Source organism: Gracilinanus agilis, chromosome 1 (genome assembly GCF_016433145.1).
Source record: "Gracilinanus agilis isolate LMUSP501 chromosome 1, AgileGrace, whole genome shotgun sequence".
NCBI lineage: Eukaryota > Metazoa > Chordata > Mammalia > Didelphimorphia > Didelphidae > Gracilinanus > Gracilinanus agilis.
Genome location: NC_058130.1, coordinates 702,786,002 through 702,804,728, shown reverse-complemented (window position 1 = coordinate 702,804,728; position 18,727 = coordinate 702,786,002). Strand labels below are relative to the sequence as shown.

The 18,727-nt window shown below is 40.6% G+C and overlaps 1 pseudogene; it reads right to left on the bottom strand.

Annotated features, from left to right (window-relative positions):
• Positions 1 to 4,624: 4,624 nt before the first annotated feature.
• On the bottom strand, positions 4,625 to 5,665 carry LOC123255902 (annotated as a pseudogene).
• Positions 5,666 to 18,727: the final 13,062 nt, after the last annotated feature.

The window sequence follows — 18,727 nt, the reverse complement described above, 5'->3', positions numbered from 1 at the left end:
GAAACTCATCCCCAGGATTTGATTTACATGGTAGGCAAAAGCTTCAAAGTGCCTCACTTTAAACAATATTCTTTAGGACCTCTAGACAAATAGTGTGTGGCTGCTTGGTTGGTAACTACCCATGTAAAGTCAGTCCTTCAGATTGACAGATGAGCTTCCACCTAGAAAGTCTATCTGTCCATATTAGTGTCATTGAATATCCTTCTTATGCTATTAAGTAAACCCTTTAATTGTTAACCAAAATTCAAGTAACTTAAGTCATTTAACATCTAAATTGAATACTGACTTCAATTCCATCCATAATATCCTTCTCAGGTCAATCTAGAACGTGCTCTAACCTATAGCAGTGTCCATTTTGAAGAAACTGTCTGAAGTAACTTGACACACAAACTCAACTCTCAAACTTTCCTTTTCTCCTTATTGATCTTAATGTCTCTGCTAATGCAGTGGACTCTACACAGGGTACCCCAAATTATACAACCAGAAAGCCAATTTGTATTGTAATAGGACATGGCTAATCCCAGTGCCCAGTAATAATGGGCAAGGATTAGAATCCTAGTACTTTTTCCCCAAAGGGAATGTGGCACCATGTTGCTTTATTTGACCTGGAGACATACAAGATTTTAAAATTTGGCACAAGATATTCTTGAGTTCGCCAGATGAACTTCCCTTCTCCAGAAGACATTCCATTATGGCACCTACACCAGATCCCAGACTGTTCCTTGCTCAGGACATTCAGTCTTTCTGGTGTCAGCTTCCTGTGATAAAATCTGGTCCTTGTTTTGGGCAGGTTCTCCAGGGGAAGCCCGAGCAGAGGATCAAAAGCAATCATCAGATCGATGATGTATCAGCCTTCAGTTTTCTAGGTAAGATTATGAAAGCACTGGTTCTTGTCTATCCATCTAGCAATCAGGTAAATGACTTGTATTTCTTCCTCTAATTTTTGTTACCAGTTCTAGATCTGGCTAGTAGAAAGGTACATCTGAGCTTTCAGGGCTTCCTCATCCTTGGATTCCAAGTTCTCTATTGGACTTGAAAAATTGATCAAGGCTTTTGATAGTGGGGAAAGAAGAAAAGTGAGCCAGCTCCCTCTGCTTAGAGTTGGAAGGGTCAATAAACATTGCTTCTCTAGTCTGTATCCTCTGCAGGAAGAGGAGAGAGCAGGCAATGGCAGCAGCATCACTAGGAAGCAGTGCACTGGGAAAAGTCTGCATCCCTGTGTTCCCAAGGTTGTCATCTTTCATTGGGACAGGAAAAACATTTCTGCATTACCCTTACTCTGGAGGCTTTTTTCAAACATTTCAAGGGATCATTCAACAGTGGAAAAACACTCAAGGTATCATCTTGTCAGGAAGACACTATTTCGACTTCAGGTTGGGCTGCTTAAAGTCTTGAATCGCTATTTATTTGGTTTCTGGAACAACCTATTTCATGTCCAAGGCAGTAAAATGTGACCTGGCAAGCACTGGAATAAATTCTTCCACGTAGAGTTCATGGTCAGTTTGGGAAGGAATTGTTGAAAGAGGGGTGCATATCTCTAGGCTCCAGATCAATGGGAAGAATAGACTTGTGGGGTTTTACTTTCATGGAGGTAGAACTCCTTCCTGTCATGTTGCATTGGTTCTTGAATTGGTAACTTAACTATTGTCTGGCTGCTCTGAGGGTCCTCGGTTGGAGGGCTTTTAGAGATGTTACAATTTTCCTCATCAAGGTTTAGTTCAAATAATTCATAAATGGAAACTAGGCCAAAGCTCTTATCACACTGAGTTTTGACTATTGCCTCCCCACTTCTACAATTGCAGGGACTTTTGCACAATACTCTCCTTATGGCTCTTGTCCAGGAACTCTCCCTATTTGGTGTTAGGGGTCCCCTTTCCTACAGTCACATGGCTGACATATGTAGAACCATGACATGACTGCAGTTTCTTTGGCAGGATTTGGATCTAATAACTCTTTATTTGTATCACTGGACTGGTTGCTGCTATCTCTGGAGTAATGGAGGATTGGACAACTGGGTATGGTTTATGACCAGATGCCAGAGTCTAGTATTCAAGTTCTAGATCCCCTCAAAGAGAAGAGGGATGAAGAGGCAATAAATCCTCCCTCTTACAAACCTTCTTCAGAGGAGTAATTCAGAAACTCCAACCAATCAACCTATGCCCAACAAATAACTAAAGAGATCTTAATTCTTATTGATGTGTATGGTCCTTTCTCTCCTTACACCGGAAGATAAATTGTGGTGATTCCTTGGACCTTTGTATATTCTAGTTAATTGGTGGAACCAACTCTCTGAGCAATTCGCAACTGAAAAATATAATAAATTATTAGGTTTCCACATTCCATATGACCCTTCCAAGAGCACAAAGAAGTTGCCTTGAGAAGCTTCTTCAAAGAGGCTTCTCCCAACTCTAGAATGAGTGTTAAACTTTCAGTCTCTGGTCGAAGGAAACTAGAGACTTGTAACAACTCAACTTTTATGGCACACTCGGTCTGTGCTGTAAGTTTCCACTAAGCTATACTGGCTTACTGAGTCCTTTTTCCCTGGCAAAAGCCAGACAAACCATCTCATTAACATAGTATAGAATTCAGATTGACTGCTCACCAGTACAGGTAGGAGATATTCTTGATTCTAGAGCTGTTGGGGATGGCTAAATTAAAAAAACCTTAGTTGGGTGCTTGTTTTCAGGGTGCATAACCTACCACTCAAACTTCTGGTTGATAAGTAGTTTGAACTGCATAAACCTTGTTCCAGTTTGGTTTCATTTCAATTCTCAGGATGTACACTGGCCAAGTCTATTCATGGGGCCTTGCTAAGAAATGCTCAGGGTTCTTAACTGCTTTTATCTTAGCATCTACATTTATGTGTGCCAGGTGTATCTAAAAGGCTCAAAAGGAAACAAAGCATTTGATAGAGAATTAGTGATCTCTACTTGGGATGAGGCCTTTTAAGAAGAAATTTGATTCATTCATAGCCTAAGACACTACCTCCTATATTCTATTTCTTATCCAAAGCAAGAATGGTGTTAGCATCAGTGGGAATAAGACCTAATTTCTGAGGCAACCATTCCACTTCTGATAGGTAAGAAGGCTCTGGACCTAATAAAGCATCCCTGATGGGGGCTGTGAGAAAAAATGAATAAATTTTCAAAAAATTTATTATAGTATTTAATAACAAAGTGGGGGGGGGGAAGATTTTTAGCAAAGTGAGGAGAGCACAGAGAGCCAGAGGACCCCCCCCCCCAGCACTTTACCCAAAGCACACTTTTCAAAAAAAAAAAGAGCCCTGCAATGTTGTGGGTCTCAGCTAAATTTATCTCCCAAGTCCCTAAATGAGCACAAATGTGCACATAACTCAAAAGGATGCTGGGTAAATGTAGTTCAGGTGTTTTCTAGTTTTACAGGGCCCACAGCTGAGACTTAGATGTATCAGTCTCTGGTGTCCTTCACAGTCCAATTTGAATATACCACCTTCTGTAAGAAGCCTTTTATCCTCCTGGTGGATAGTATGGATTGCCATCCCATTCATAGGTTTGTGGCTATGCCAATTAAGGGTGGGAGTGAAGGGGGGGCGGGGAGGAACCTGTAGATGAGAGATGGAGCTTCTTGTTTGGGGAGGAGAGTATTCCTGGATTAATGAATAAGGCTGTGGGGGTTGATAGGAGAACCACAGCTCCTTCCTGCTTAACTTCGTGGATAACCCATCTTCTCATGCATTCCCTCTTACTATTGGTTAAAATTATATGCCTTGTGGTTCACTGAGGAACTGGCCCTGCCTCCCAAATCCAGGATCTGACTGAGACCTAGCCTTTCAGGAAGATGGTCCAGTTGTAATTCTACAGGGTAGAGGCAAGAGTTTATTTAAGGGGCCTTAGGTTTAAGACTCAGGTGCCTGGCACCCCAATAGGAGTACAGGGTTTAGAGATCTGGTGGTTCTTGCAGCCCACCTCTCCCTGCCCCAATTAGGCTGTTTGTCGGTGAAGCACTTGGTCTCCTAAGAAGCCCCTTGGCACCTCTGCCCCAGCCTTCATAGTCTTCCCATTCTTAATGTGACAGATGGACAGAGACTCAGTCTGCTTGGTGGCTTCCCCTGGGCAGGTTGGAGGGTTCTGATCCTGCTGAGCACCAAAACACTCTGACCCAATAGTTTCACATAGTGGCACAGATCAATCTTCTCCTTCTCTCATCACTCCCCTATCCCCAACACACGTTGAGACCTCTAACAGTCACTCTAGCTTCCATATGTCAAATGTGGGACACTTAAGTGGTTTCAAAGCATCTGGGTGATGCTACATCTTTGTCCCTATCCTTCTTGTGGGGGGGGGGTCTGGCCTTGGGTGTTGTTTGTTTAATTAACAACTCAAACAGCAGAGTACTTCACTTGGAAAGGATGGGAAGTATTAGGTCACTGACTTAGAAAGTAGAATCTGGAGGCTTCCTTGATACTTCAGTCTTCCTCAATTTTTTAATTTACTTCAAAATAGTGTCTTGGGCCACTAATTTTTTAGAACTGTGTGGTGTCAAGGGAACTAGAGTAAATAAATTAGTGATCTGGTCTCACTACCTACAGTTCATAAGGTTTATAAAGCCCCATTAGATGCATCCAAGAGGTCTGAAGGTTAGATCTCTAGCCAAGAGGGCTGGATAGATTTAACCAAACAGACAGGTCACTATTGTCAAAGCGCTCTTGGTCATAGACCTCGGCCACCACCTTTCTGCCAGCAAACCAACGCCCATTGAAAGCCTGGATAGCCTTGTGTGTCTCTGAGGCCATGGAGAACTCCACAAAGAGCTTGACTATCATTTCAGCGTCCTCTTCCTCACCCTGCTTCTGGTAGATGACACAGTTGACAGCCCCAAACTTGCCATATTCTTCTGTCACTTCCCCCTCTAGATCCTCATCAATGTCTTTGGGGTCCACCATGTTGCATAGAACCTCACTGTGGACTCCTATTTCTGTAGCAGCTTCTGCATGACTGTGTGGTGGCCACACCTTCCTGGAATGCTCATGTGCTCCTGCTCACTCAGCATCTCTGGGCACTCTGATTCAGGGAACAGTTTGTCCTCTTCCTTCTTCTTAGGCTTCAAGAGGCCTAGTGTCAGAGGGCTAGCCAGAATGGGGTTCACCACCCCTATAGAAGGAATGGTGACAGGGATGGGGGTTCTTGCAGGGGTCACACCTCTGATGACTCCAGGGACCCAGGCTGCCAGGACAGCTTATGGGGGAGCTCCTAGGGCCTGGGCCCGAGGCGATGCTGTTGACACTAGCTCAGGTGTGGCCAGAGTGCCTAGTAGAGCTGCACTAGACACTGCTTCCTAGGCAGGGATCTTGGCTGTGGCAGCAGCAGCTGCAGGTGGGAGACCCCCTAGGAGTGGCAGGTGTAAGCAGGGGCATAGGTGGTGGGACTTCTTGTCTACCGGAAGGCATTGCCTCCCAGGTTAAAGAGATTCATGGATGAGACAGTGTCCTCAGATGATTGGGCCAGTTCTTATTTGATCAAGCCCTAGTTTGTTTGCCTGTGTTTGGATCCTCAGCCAAAGAACATGTCTTTATTTTGCCTAATGCCTCAAACACACTCTTGATGGTCAGCTCCATAGCCTCCTTCTCGGCCTTCTGGAGGGCCTCCTGCTGCTCACGTGTGAGTGGTTTGCTCTGCACATTTTCCATTTTGATGAAATCTGTGCCCCACCTGACAATTCAAAAGCTCCTTCTCCCCTCTTTCCCAGTGAGATGAATCTTTAGAGTCAACCCTCTGTCCTGTCTTATGTGAAGAAAACTGTTTCGCCACATTCTCTCACTTTTCACCACATTGGTTGACTGTTGCTCCAGAATTCATTTTGGGGCGTTTTTCATAAGTTTTTTTGGATCAGCTTCCAAGGGCTCCTTCCTTCCTCTTTTATCTTGACTACCAAAATTACATCTTTCCTGTTCTTAACTTGCTCTTACTTTAAGCCATTTCTGATGCTTCCTTAGCATTGCCTTTATTCAGGTTGTTCACTGTACCTTGAAAAATGTTTATCCTTCCTGAAGACTCTGTATCAGGACATTAAAATGATATCCTTTCCCCCCTGGGCATCAGTGCTCCTCGAGAGGGGCGGTTAGCCTAGAAATAGACAAGCTGATTAGGATCCTCTGTTTAGGATGATTTCAGGCAGAGATTTTGTGCTTCTTTCCTTCTCCTAGGACTGGCTTTCATTTAGATCTTCACCTTTTTGCATGTAGGAAAGCAGACAATAACTGACTCCTATTAGAGATCCTACAGATTTTCTCCTCAGTAACTACTTTTTCAATCTAAGAGGCTACCATTACTTCCTATTCCCCAACCTTTTAGGTGTGGGGTTTGAGGCTGTTCACTGTTTACCCCGAGATCCTTTATCCTTTCTGACTGGCCACACTTGATGGGGATAGTTAGCCTGGAACTTACTTAAGCTGGTTAAGGCTGCTCTGTTTGGGATCATTCCACAGGCACAGATTCTTCTATGCTTCTTTACTTCCTCTAGGACTGATTTTCATTCAGGTCTTCACCTGTTCCCCTCCTGAATAGGTCACAGAGTTTATTGTTCTGTGAGCATTCTTACTCAAACCTCCAGCTCATCCTTTTTAGATATTCTTTTTCTCAGCCGTGTCCTGCTTGCCCTCCTTGATGAGGTAGGACTTAGCAGGTGGGACAGCTGAGAAGTACTGTATTGGTTACATCTTGGCCATTCTTCAAAGATTGTAAATAGTGAAATAGAAACAAACAGTCCCCAGGACTGCTTAAACTCTCCTTCATATTCTCTCTGGACTCCCTTGATCTGAGTGTCAGAAGAAAAAGCCAAATTCTAAGGCCCAAATACATTGTTTGTCTTAGAAATAGAGACCAAATTAAATGTAGTCTTCTCTTGGCTTCCTTCTGTTCCAGAATGCCAAGGTTCAAGTCTTGGGCAACTGACAAATGCCAGGCCTATTTTGTAGAAAAATATAGAAGTTTGGGAGGCCAGATGAGTTTGGTATACAGTGATAAACCATTTTTATGGTTGTCAGACTAAATGGGGGCAAGTTGAGTAAGAGAAAATAGCTTCCATAGACATTATGGAGCATTGGCCCAGAAGGCAGGCAGACCCATGGATTCAAGCATGCTGGGAGAAGACTGCTGTCTCTCCCTCCACCCAAAGGTTTTGGCAGTGAGCTATGGGTATCCTCTAAACAAGCCCCTGAATGGGGAATATCTCATGTGCAATTGGACTGGGATTTGTGCTTAGAGAGGTCTCTGAGGCCAGGTATGGGAGATACTTTTGGGGAATGAGCTAATCCCTTAAATTAGACCAAGTAGGCTCTAAATTCTAGAATCTTGCTGTTCAGGATAGAAGAATCTGGGTTCCTCAATTCCCAGAGGTGACCCAGAATTGCCCAAATAGTAAACTTGAGAGGCCATTAAGAATGCAAGACATATATGGTTCTATCAAAGGAGCTCAGGAGTGGGGACATTCAAGGTAACTGCTCAAGAGAAATGCCCCCAAACAGAACCCCCCACTTCTAGGAAAATATAGTTCTTGATTCAAATGATGGTTAAAAAGTTGGGATCTGTGTCTTTACGAAGTATACAAACCAAAAAGTGCTTGGTGCCTGGATTGGGGAAGGACTACCCAAGCTGTGAATCCTCCCAGAGGAACTGTTATATTTTGTTAGGGGTAAAGATGCCTTGCTTTTGGAACAGGCTGGATTTGGGAAAAGGTGAAGGGAAGGAGACATGGAAGGCTGTCAGCCAGGGCAGACAGGCACAGAGCAGGAGTAGATTGAGCCCTTATCACCTGGCCTCTCAGGCACCTTGGAATACAGATTGAATGGAGGAAGGGGAAAAAAGGGATGAAGGCCAAGAAAGGAAAGACTGGCTTTACTAATTATGGGGTTCTAGAGGTATTGACTTTGGAGATTAATATTTCTAGCTATTACTTTGAGAATAACACCAGATTCCTCCTATTTTAATTTTCAAAGTTGTTGTTCTCATTCCTTGGCTGATTCCATATCCCAGAGTTGGAACATGTATTCAGCTTCTGATTCTACCTCATTTTCTATCTCAGCACTAGAGACTGTTTCCTCAAAATCATCATTCTTGAGTCTCCCTGTTGGACCTGGGACTTATGAATCATGACATGCTTGTCCTCCACTGTCCTCTGAATGAGAGTTATAGAACATGGAATTAAACAAGGAATAATCAAAATGAGACATGCAATTACAAATATCACTGGTACAATTTTTGCTCAATTGTCCAAGGAACATTGAGTCCCACCAATTAACCCAAGGGGTCATATTCACCTCTGAATTCTTTTTCAACTCCTTAGAGTACTTAATCCTTGGAGCATCCTCATGACAGATCCATTCAGGGATGTGTAATTAGGGATATAAGTACAACTGCCTCCTATCATAACACAAACTCCTCCTTCTTTGGCTGAAATCATGTCCAGGGCCGTTCTATCTTCCCAAGTCATTTGACGACTTGCATCTAGTTGTTGGGATAAATCTACCATTGCATCCTGGATATAATTTATAAACCTTTGTTGGTTATAGTAAGTATAATGAATAGAACTCAGTTTTGTTTATTGCTACCCACTAGAAAAGAAATTCCACACCAGCAACTACTTGATTTCTAACTTTGAATTTATCTGGAGCTTCTCTGGGCACCCCAATTATGTCCAAGTAGACTGAGGGGTCAAACAAGTCCTGAGGAGAGGCGAAAGCATCTTTGTTCTCAGCTGACATCTGCGTGGTCCAGATACATCTCTGTAAATGGAATGGCCAGTTTCACCAAAGCACATGGGCCTGTCAGATTAACCAAGACTTTTCTCAATGTAGGTTCCCTGAAAGACCACCAGAGATAGGCCCTAGGTATGCTCGGATTCGCAAACTTGGGCTTGTCAGTCACATCCCAGACATGAGAATGCCCGTTATCACAGGCTAGAGTCTCCACTCACACTGAGACACACGGTGTGATTCCAGTTTCCTCTTCTTGCTAAGGTAATTCCTTTCATGCCCAGAGTAGAGGGTGGGTACAGGGAAGATAGTTCACTGCAATTCTCTGGGGTACTTTCTTTAGAATAAGGAAGTGATATCATACACTTGAATTCAGTCTCTTATTTATCCAACTCTAATGGGAAAGGAACTGCGTGCTTTGCGTCATCCACTTGTGCAGACATAATTTGATTTTCCCAAACTATTAGTAGTATATCTAATCGGGGTGAATGCTATAGACTTATTTGATTAAAGAGACTCCTTTTCCCAGACACTTGACTGGAACTGTTTGACTAAGCAGTTAACTGAGGCATAATAACAAGTATAAGGGGGAAATTCCATGTACAAAATTAAGAAATGGTTAATATCCTCCAAAAACTGAGACCTTCAACTCTAAGATGGGGGGTCTACATTAGCTATCTTCTAAAGATCTTGTCAGCAATTGGGCAACTTCTTTTCCTGAGGTGTAGCAGCCATGGTCGCAGTAGGGGAAGCATTACCTCCCTCCTGAGACTAATTGGTGTCCTCAACTCTAATTCTCCTAGGTTACTTTGGAACAAGAGAAAATCACAAACATTTGTAAGACTTCTGATTGGCACCTCCCAAATGGACAACAGAAACTTCCAATCATGTATTCTTTAGTCAGTCTTGAAAATATTACCCAGAAATATTCTTGGAATCTAGCTCTTAGGCATGAAACAGTGGATTGGATCTGTATAATCTATGGAAATGACCAGCATCAAACCAGATTAAACAATCTGGCAATCTGGTGTAGCCATTTGCTGTTTACATAGTTTATGGCCACATTTTTGCAATTGAGAAGCATTAAAAATGCACTAATGACTTGTCTGAAGAACCATTAGGAGAAACTCTGCTTCAGTAGACTCTGGCACTCATGTCAACCTAGCAAGGATGACTTTTCAAGCTCTTTTTTTCTATCTGCAGTAATTTCTTGGGGTCAAATATAAGATCACGAGATGAAGGTTTACCAAAGACTAACCTCAGCTTAACTCTCAGAAATGGAGTCTGAGTGGAGAGCAAGATAGAGAACATAAGTAGGCTTCCTTGGACATGAACACAAGAAATGAGTAGTCTTTCCATAAGCAGTTTGTTGATCTCATCATAGTGTAGAGGATCCCAATCTTAAAGAATAAGGACATTTTCAGCTTGCTGAAATATATCCCACAGTATGCTTAGTAGGATTTAGCATTTATTTCTAAGTCCATGATAAATGATCCCATTGTTCCCTTGTGGTGACTGAGTTCTCCAGGTTCAGGTACTGAAGAAAAATCCTATTTAAAAATCTATCAATCTCCTTAAAGTCTATGTACTTTTAATGCCATCCTTCTTTTGCCAGCTCCTTAAAGAGTATCTAACATATCCAGAACCAGAACTGGAATTCCAAGGGAGAATATCATATCCAAGAAGCAGAGGAGGGTCTAGACCAGTGGTTCCCAAACTTTTTTGGCCTCCTGCCCCCTTTCCAGAAAAAATGTTACTTAGGGCCCTGGAAATTATGAAACTATTTATTGAACTCAAAATAGAACTTACTACAAAAAAAGTATGGCTATCACCACTACCCTGGATCACTACAGCACCCACTTTGGGAATCACTGGTCTAGACACAAATCCAGATAATGAGGACTAGAGTTTTTGATGGACATCCAAGAAACTTCTTCACTTTAGGGATGTGAATCATTCTCCCAGGGCAAAACTAACATTTCCAAGTGCAGAGGGAGGTATATTTGCAACTCTACCATTAACTTCTCTAGTATAGAATTATTTATTTGGCAAATTTCTAACCAGCAAGGACTATTTCTTTCCACCCCACTATCCCATCTAACTTCTGTAAAATAGACTGCTGTCAAGTGCAGATCATGTAGGAGCAGCACATGGCTAAGGACTTCTCCACCCACCAACAAGATGGCTAGCAAAATTAGGCATGGGGAAAAGTCACTATGTTTTAGCTTAAACAGAAATTGGTAAAGGGGAAGGATAATAGAAAAAGCCAAATATGCTAACTTTAATCTGACGTCTTAGGCTTGCCCCTACCTCCCACAATCTTCCCAAAGAGCAGAACAGAACTTAGGCAGTCAATGAAAGCAAACCGTGCTGGTTTGTGTCTTGACAAACATGGGATTCCTAGTTCACTCTGGGGATATCTTCCCTGAATGTTCAGGGAGACTTCTACTGCCTGCCAGTCCACCAGGACCATTACTAAGAGTTTTTATAATTCTTAGTACTCTGATATTAGCAATAAAATCAGTCTCTTTCAGGGCATTAAGTTGACTCGATTTCTAGCCAAAGAGACTAGGCTTTAACCCAGGATTAGTTTGTGCTTCAATAATAACTTACAATGTGTTAGAGATGTCTATATAAACCTAGCTAAATGTGATACTGTACATGAGTTCATTTTAGAATGATAAAGTTCCTAGAAGACAGGATTGTATTTCTAGTTTCCTAGTGTTGCAAGTCAAAGCAACATCTCTATCCCTGATTGCTGTCTCTTGTTTCTGAGCAATTGGAGTGAAAAAGTAAAACTTGGAAAGGTCTGTCTTTGAGGAAATAAAGCCACCTCCTCTCCTAGTTGGGGAACTCTACCTCTTCACTCTCCATAGTTAACTTGGCCTCTTAACCTTGAAAATATCAACATGTATAACTCCAACTACAAGAGAAGTTAAAGCATTCGGGGACCCTGGTTGGTGGAATGTATCTGTTGACAGATGGATAAAAAGTAGCCGCCCCCTTTGAAGACACCATGAGGAATGTAAAATGAAGAAGCTTTTCAGTGCACCTCATGAATCTCTTCCCTCTTGTTTGGAAATCATAATACAAGGTTTCCCACTCTTACCAAATGAGACCATTCCAGCAAGCTGATAACGGATTTCTGGTATCCGTGGTGGAAATACATTGACAAATTGAAACTTGGGAAAGCTGGTTTGATCATAAAACTAACATTTCCATTAAAGTATGCTTGATTTAACTTTGTATACAATCTTTTCCTATCAGACAGTCAAGATAAAATAGCTACTGTTTGAAACTCTTCACTGAGGGAAGAATCTACATTGTATGAAGGCAAAGAAAAAAAGGATTCTATATCTTAATGTCATTCTATCTTAAAATTGACCTCCTCCACTGTAACTCTTGGCCCTTTTCCCCAAAGGCACAATCCCTATCCTAGTTGCATGGCTGACAAATAGTGAGAAAAACCAATGAAAACATTCTGCAGCAAGTCTAAATGTGAAGAAGCTTGCCTAAAAGGCTAAAAGCATAAAATGTCTTTCAAGCTCTGTTTAGGAAGCTCTTAGAAACCCAGGAGGTTTGGTAGGGTTATTCATTTGATTTTCTTATTTGAATTGTCAGAAGCATTACCCCAAAGTATAGAAGGTATATGGAGTCAAGTCGGTGCAGAGCAGAGGGGGATGTGACATAATGCACGTCTTTGTAAATCTTGGTGTCTAGCCACCACAAGTTAAAAGGCAAGTGCGTGATTCCTAATCGAAGCTTGACAGATGATTATATCATATCAATAGGTGAATGTGTCGCTTCAGCAAAAAGGTGGTATTTCTTAAAACAGATGATATTCTAACACCCTTAAATTGAACAAAAGATCTGATTCTTAAGTTAAATGGAGTTTCATCATTTGCTTTGGGGAAAATGAGTTCCCAACCCCCCACCAAATACTATGGTGCTCACCTGTTTTGGCAGATAAGTCTTTGGCAAGTCCCTTAAAAAGTCTATGCTTCACCCTCACTTTCCTGATAAAGCTGGTGTTGACCTCTCAACTGAACAGTAAGGTCCTAAGAAGAGTAGCATGAAAGTTGTCCTGAAGCTAAAACTTTCTTTGGATGCTAGCATACCCTCAAGGGAGAAAATGCCCTATCTCCCATCTATATAACACACCCAAACCCTTGGATATCAATAATGAATTTTCTTTATAGAATAGATATAGCTTGGCTTGGCCTGATCCTGGTAGATGGTAGGGGATAGATGGTAGATCCTGGTAGATGGTGTCACTACTGTTATAGCATTGGTTCTATGAGAGAGATCAACTGGCTTTGAACATTTTGTATAATTTCCTCAATACAATAACTTGTCTGCCATCCCTTAAGCTAAAGAGGATGTTGAGATTTGCTCTTTATTGGCAAAACCTCTTAAAATGTGATGCCTACACAGATGTAAAAGCCCTGTTAAATATAAGAGCTGTAGAAAGACTCTAGAGATCAACTGGTGTTGAATGTCTTTCCCAAGTAGTATTAGACAATGTAAATGCACTTACCGTAAACAAAAGAACCTTTATATATATTTTATATATGTATATGTGAATATATGTATATTCAGTATCCTAATCTTCCAATGATTACCTCAAGCTTAATGGTTCCTAAAAGTTTTGTGATCCAACTTTAAGATTTACTATGAAGGATGAAGCCTACAGTGTTGCAATAGTCTCTTTTTTTTGGGGGGGGGGTCATGATCTTAGCTGCGTGCCAAATGTCATTATCTTTTACCTTTGTGTCTCAAACATCTTTAAGGTCAGTATTCAATATTCAGCAGTCCTTCAGTCACTCTTATGTGCTCAATAGGCATTAAATTTCCTTTTACCTAAATAAGAAATGGAAAGAAAAGATGTTAATCCCTCCTAGGTTCTGGGAAAAACAAATCGAGGGTTAATATTGGGGACCAAAGTAGGACATGAAGGAAAATATGGTTAGATATCATTTCCAAAGAAAGGGAGATAAGATCAGAATCAGAGCTAGAGTCTCTCTTAGTCACATCAAAGGTCAAGTTAAAATAAGACTTTACAAAGAGACAAAGAAACAACCTGATCAATCCTTGAAACTGAAATATTCTCTTGAGTAAAGACCAATTTCTCTGATTCACTTACCCCTTTCTTCTAAAAAGGCTAAAATCCCAGATGTGAAACTAATAGTAAACCATGAGCAAAAGAATTTGGAGGAATAAGTTTCTTATCCAATGACTTGCATAATCACTGACCTTAGTCCCTAGAAATATCCTTAGAAAATCCTTTCAAGATTCAATTAGCCAGAAGTCTTGGCAATGATGAAACTAAAGTTCTGCACTTGTTAGGGAAATCTTCAGGATATTTACTTTATCATCTACTGCTCAGGTTTGTTTCTAGAAGTTATACTTCAAGAGTTATTCAGCAAAAATCATAATGAACTGAAAAGGAGCAGTCAGGAAAGATAAAGGGATATTCTATAGATCCTAATAGAAGTCAAATCAGCTGGAGGGTAGAGGACAGCCCAAAGAAGCTGGACCCAAATCTCAACATCCTCAAATAATACAATTCACTAACGTCTTGTTTTGAAACTGTTATCCAGTTTCTTTGTCAAGCATCTGACAATTTTAATCCATTCACTATGGAGAAACCCATTTTCTGAGAGCCATGTATCTGAATTGGCAAGCAATTCTCCAATGTCATATCACCTTAATCTTAGCTTTAATTTGCCACTTGAATCTAATACTTCTAAGAAGGTAGGGAACAAGTTGAAGAGCCTTTAGACTTATGTTGGGCAAAAGATTTGGCTAGCTCAGGGGTCGGCAACGTATGGCTCTCGAGCCAATTAGGCTCTTTCTGCAGGAGCCATAAAGTCAATTTTTTTCAGGCGCTGTTACAGGAGCGCACACTGGGAGCACTGTACAGCTCATGAAATTACATTTTAAAAAATGTGGCGTTTATGGCTCTCACGGCCAGAAAGGTTGCCACCCCTGGGCTAGATGATAGTCAGGTATGGGCAAGCTTAGCTGCTTTCCTAGAAAATCTCAAAGTTTTTTACAGCAGATAAGTGGGTAAACAACCCTTCTCAATTCCTATGGGAAAGCAACCAATTCATAATAGGAAATGAGTCAACCCAGAGAGGTATTAGCTTTTGGGGACAAGAGTCTCTAATTCAAAACCAATATTAATGAGCTAGAGGCATTTTGTCAGTTATGTCTTTGAATTCCAAACTTTTGCCTTCCAATCGGTGGCAGTTCCAAGACTTGCATTACTGTCTTAAATTCATGATCCAAAGGTATTCATGTTTGCAAATATCGTATGATAAGGAAAGTCATTTATCACTTTGCATGTTTTTGAAGTTCTAGCATTTAGTGGCTGAAAACTAGGGGCATCTCTAGTATGTATCCTAAACATTACATAATGAAGCTCCATTTGGGTTTTTTATGCACTTAGAAATGGGAGCAACTAGTTGAAGGCAATACAGGAAAAGCTGAAAAGCCTAGTTTTAGAACTTGATCTTGACATTTGCAGAACTTGTGGAAAGAAAGAATCTTGTAGTAGCTTTATTTTCAACAAGACTGGAATAAGAATGAATTTCTGTACTTGACTAGAGAGAAACAGGACCGAAGGTTATCAAACACTTCGTTAGGCTTCAATTTCCAGTTCAGAGAATGTGGGAAACCTAAGTCGATAGGCAATTATAGGCATGAGTCAGGGTTGAAGATACACTAGCACATAAGTGACATGTAGAAGCATTGTTAAGCGTTACCAAGACATTTGGAAATAGGCAGGGTATGGAACTTGGACATGGAGAAAAGATTAAAACTTCCATACCCCAAATGTGCCAGAACATCCCTCGGATCATTTAGCCCTTAGTCAATGCAGAAAGGCTAATTCCATGAAAGGTGGCCTCTGCTCCCTTGAAGAGATCCTAGTTTTTCTGATAAGCCCTCTCTTGAGGAAAAATGTTCTTTTTTGCAATAAATGGAAGTGAAATTCTACAGTCTATAGGCTATTTTATTATTCTTTTGCAGTTGGAACATTATTTGTCCTCCAATTATGACCCTTTTCTTTCCTCTAATCTTCTGAAGAGGATGGACATTGAAAGCAGATGGAAAATCAATTGAGATGATATTAAAGAAGCATTTAGCAGTGTCCTGAACATAACAAAAGTTTAATAAATGCTTATTCCATTCCATTCAGAACATGTTTTTATAAGATTGCTAATAGTTGGCAATTTTATGAAGAACTATTTTTTATTTATTTTTAACATTTATTTAATATTCATTTTTAACATGGTTACATGATTCATGCTCCACCTTTCCCCTTCAACCCCCCCACCCCGCACCTCCCCCCCACCCATGGCCGATGCGCATTTCCACTAGTTTTGTCATGTGTCCTTGATCAAGACCAGTTTCCAAATTGTTGGTAGTTGCATTGATATGGTAGTTTCGAGTCCACACCCTCAATCATGTCCACCCCGACCCATGCGTTCAAGCAGTTGTTTTTCTTATATGTTTCCTCTCCTGCAGTCCTTCCTCTGAATGTGGGTAGCTTTCTTTACCATAAATCCCTCAGAATTGTCCTGGGTCATTGTATTGCTGCTGGTACAGAGGTCCATTACATTCAATTTTACCACAGTATATCAGTCTCTGTGTATAGAGTTCTTCTGGCTCTGCTCCTTTCGCTCTGCATCAGTTCCTGGAGGTCTCTCCAGTTCGCCTGGAACTTCTCCAGTTTATTATTCCTTTTAGCACAATAGTATTCCATCACCCGCATATACCACAGTTTGTTCAGCCATTCCCCAATTGAAGGACATACCCTCCTTTTCCAATTTGTTGCCACCACAAAAAGCGCAGCTATAAATATTTTCGTACAAGTCTGTTTATCTATGATCTCTTTGGGGTACAAACCCAACAATGGTATGGCTGGATCAAAGGGCAGGCATTCTTTTATAGCCCCTTGAGCGTGATTCCAAATTGCCAGCCAGAATGGCTGGATCAGTTCACAACTCCACCAGCAATGCATCAATGTCCCAATTTTGCCACATCCCCTCCAGCATTCATTACTCTCCCCTTCTTTCATTTTAGCCAATCTGCTAGGTGTGAGGTGATACCTCAGAGTTGTTTTGATTTGCATTTCTCTAATTATTAGAGATTTGGAACACTTTCTCATGTGCTTATTGATACTTTTGATTTCTTTACCTGAAAATTGCCTATTCCTGTCTCTTGCCCATTTATCAATTGGGGAATGGCTTGATGTTTTATACAATTGCTTTAACTCCTTGTATATTTGAGATTAGACCCCTGTCCGAGTTTTTTGTTATAAAGATTTTTTCCCAATTTGTTGTTTCCCTTCTGATTTTGACTACATTGTTTTTGTTTGTACAAAAGCTTTTTAGTTTAATATAATCAAAACCATTTAATTTACATTTTGTAATTTTCTCTAACTCTTGCTTGGTTTTAAAGTCTTTCCTTTCCCAGAGATCTGACAAGTATACTATTCTGTGTTCACTTAACATGTTTATAGTTTCCCTCTTTATATTCAAGTCGTTCACCCATTCTGAATTTATCTTGGTGTAGGGTGTGAGATGTTGATCTAGACCTAATCTCTCCCATATTGTTTTCCAAATTTCCCTGAAGAACTATTTTTTATATCATTCAACTGCTTACTAATTTGTGGATAGCAGTAGATGCACATATGTATGTATGTGTACAAATATGTATCTAATTATATGTATATGTGCATTTACATATATATAAATTGCAGTTTGGATCTTATCAAATAGATGGACTGAATTGCCTATACCCTTTGACCCAAAATTGCCACTACTAGGCACATATATATACCTTCTATATTATATGTATGTGTATGTCTCTATATATACATACACACAAATATATATCTTGTATACCAAATCCTTGAAAAATCTGACAAAGATTTTTCCAATTTCCATGGATTTTCTTATTCTAGGTGTTGAAAGGAAAGAGGGAGATAGGAGTTATGATATAATATCTTAACTCCTATCTCCCTCTTTCCTTCTACATAGGTTCACTAATTTTGTTGATGCAAAAATTTTCCATTTTAATGTATCTACTTTTCCCTTGGTAATTCTATTTCTTGTTTGGTTAAGAGTAAAACTTTTCCCCATAGTTATGAAATGTTTAAAATGTTTCCCATTTAATTTTTCATAGTATGATCTTAATATTCAGGTCACATATCTATTTAAAATGTATTATGGTGGGGGCAGCTGGGTAGCTCAGTGGATTGAGAGGCCTAGAAGACGGGAGGTCCTAGGTTCAAATCCGGCCTTAGTCACTTTCCAGCTGTGTGACCCTGGGCAAGTCACATGACCCCCGTTGCCCACCCTTCCCACTCTTCCACCTAGGAGCCAATACACAGAAGTTAAGGGTTTAAAAAAAATAAAAGGATATTTGCTATTTATAATAAAAAATAAGAATAAAATGTATTATGGAACAGAATTTGGGGTGAAAGGGGAAATGCTTGTTGCTTAGATGCCTCTAGGATTTGGAGCGGGTGAATAACATAGGTCATAAATATTAAAGTAGAAGAGATTTCTGAATGATAGCAGTAAAAAGAAATTAATGGATACCAATGAGTCTTCAGGATCCCCTGCCAAGACTGGTGAATCAGAGGGTATGAGAGAAGGCAAGAGCAATACTGAACAAAATGGTCAAGGATGCATGGGAATCTAGACATAGGTCTTAGTGAGTGCCAAAAGGTACAAGAAGAGTTTTTAAATGAAAAGAAAGTATATTAATTATGGAGCAGGTACCGCAGAGGTCTTGGGGGGCGGGGGGGGAAAGGGTAGACACAATGGGAATAGATTATTTGGGGAAGGGGTTGAGGGAATGGGAGATGTGAATGAGATAGCAGACAACTGAATTTTGGGAGGAAGTTGTATTATTTGGTAGGTAGGGGTTTCAATTTCACTGAAATGGGTAGAGTAACAGGGGATTTGGAATATGCTGAATACTGGG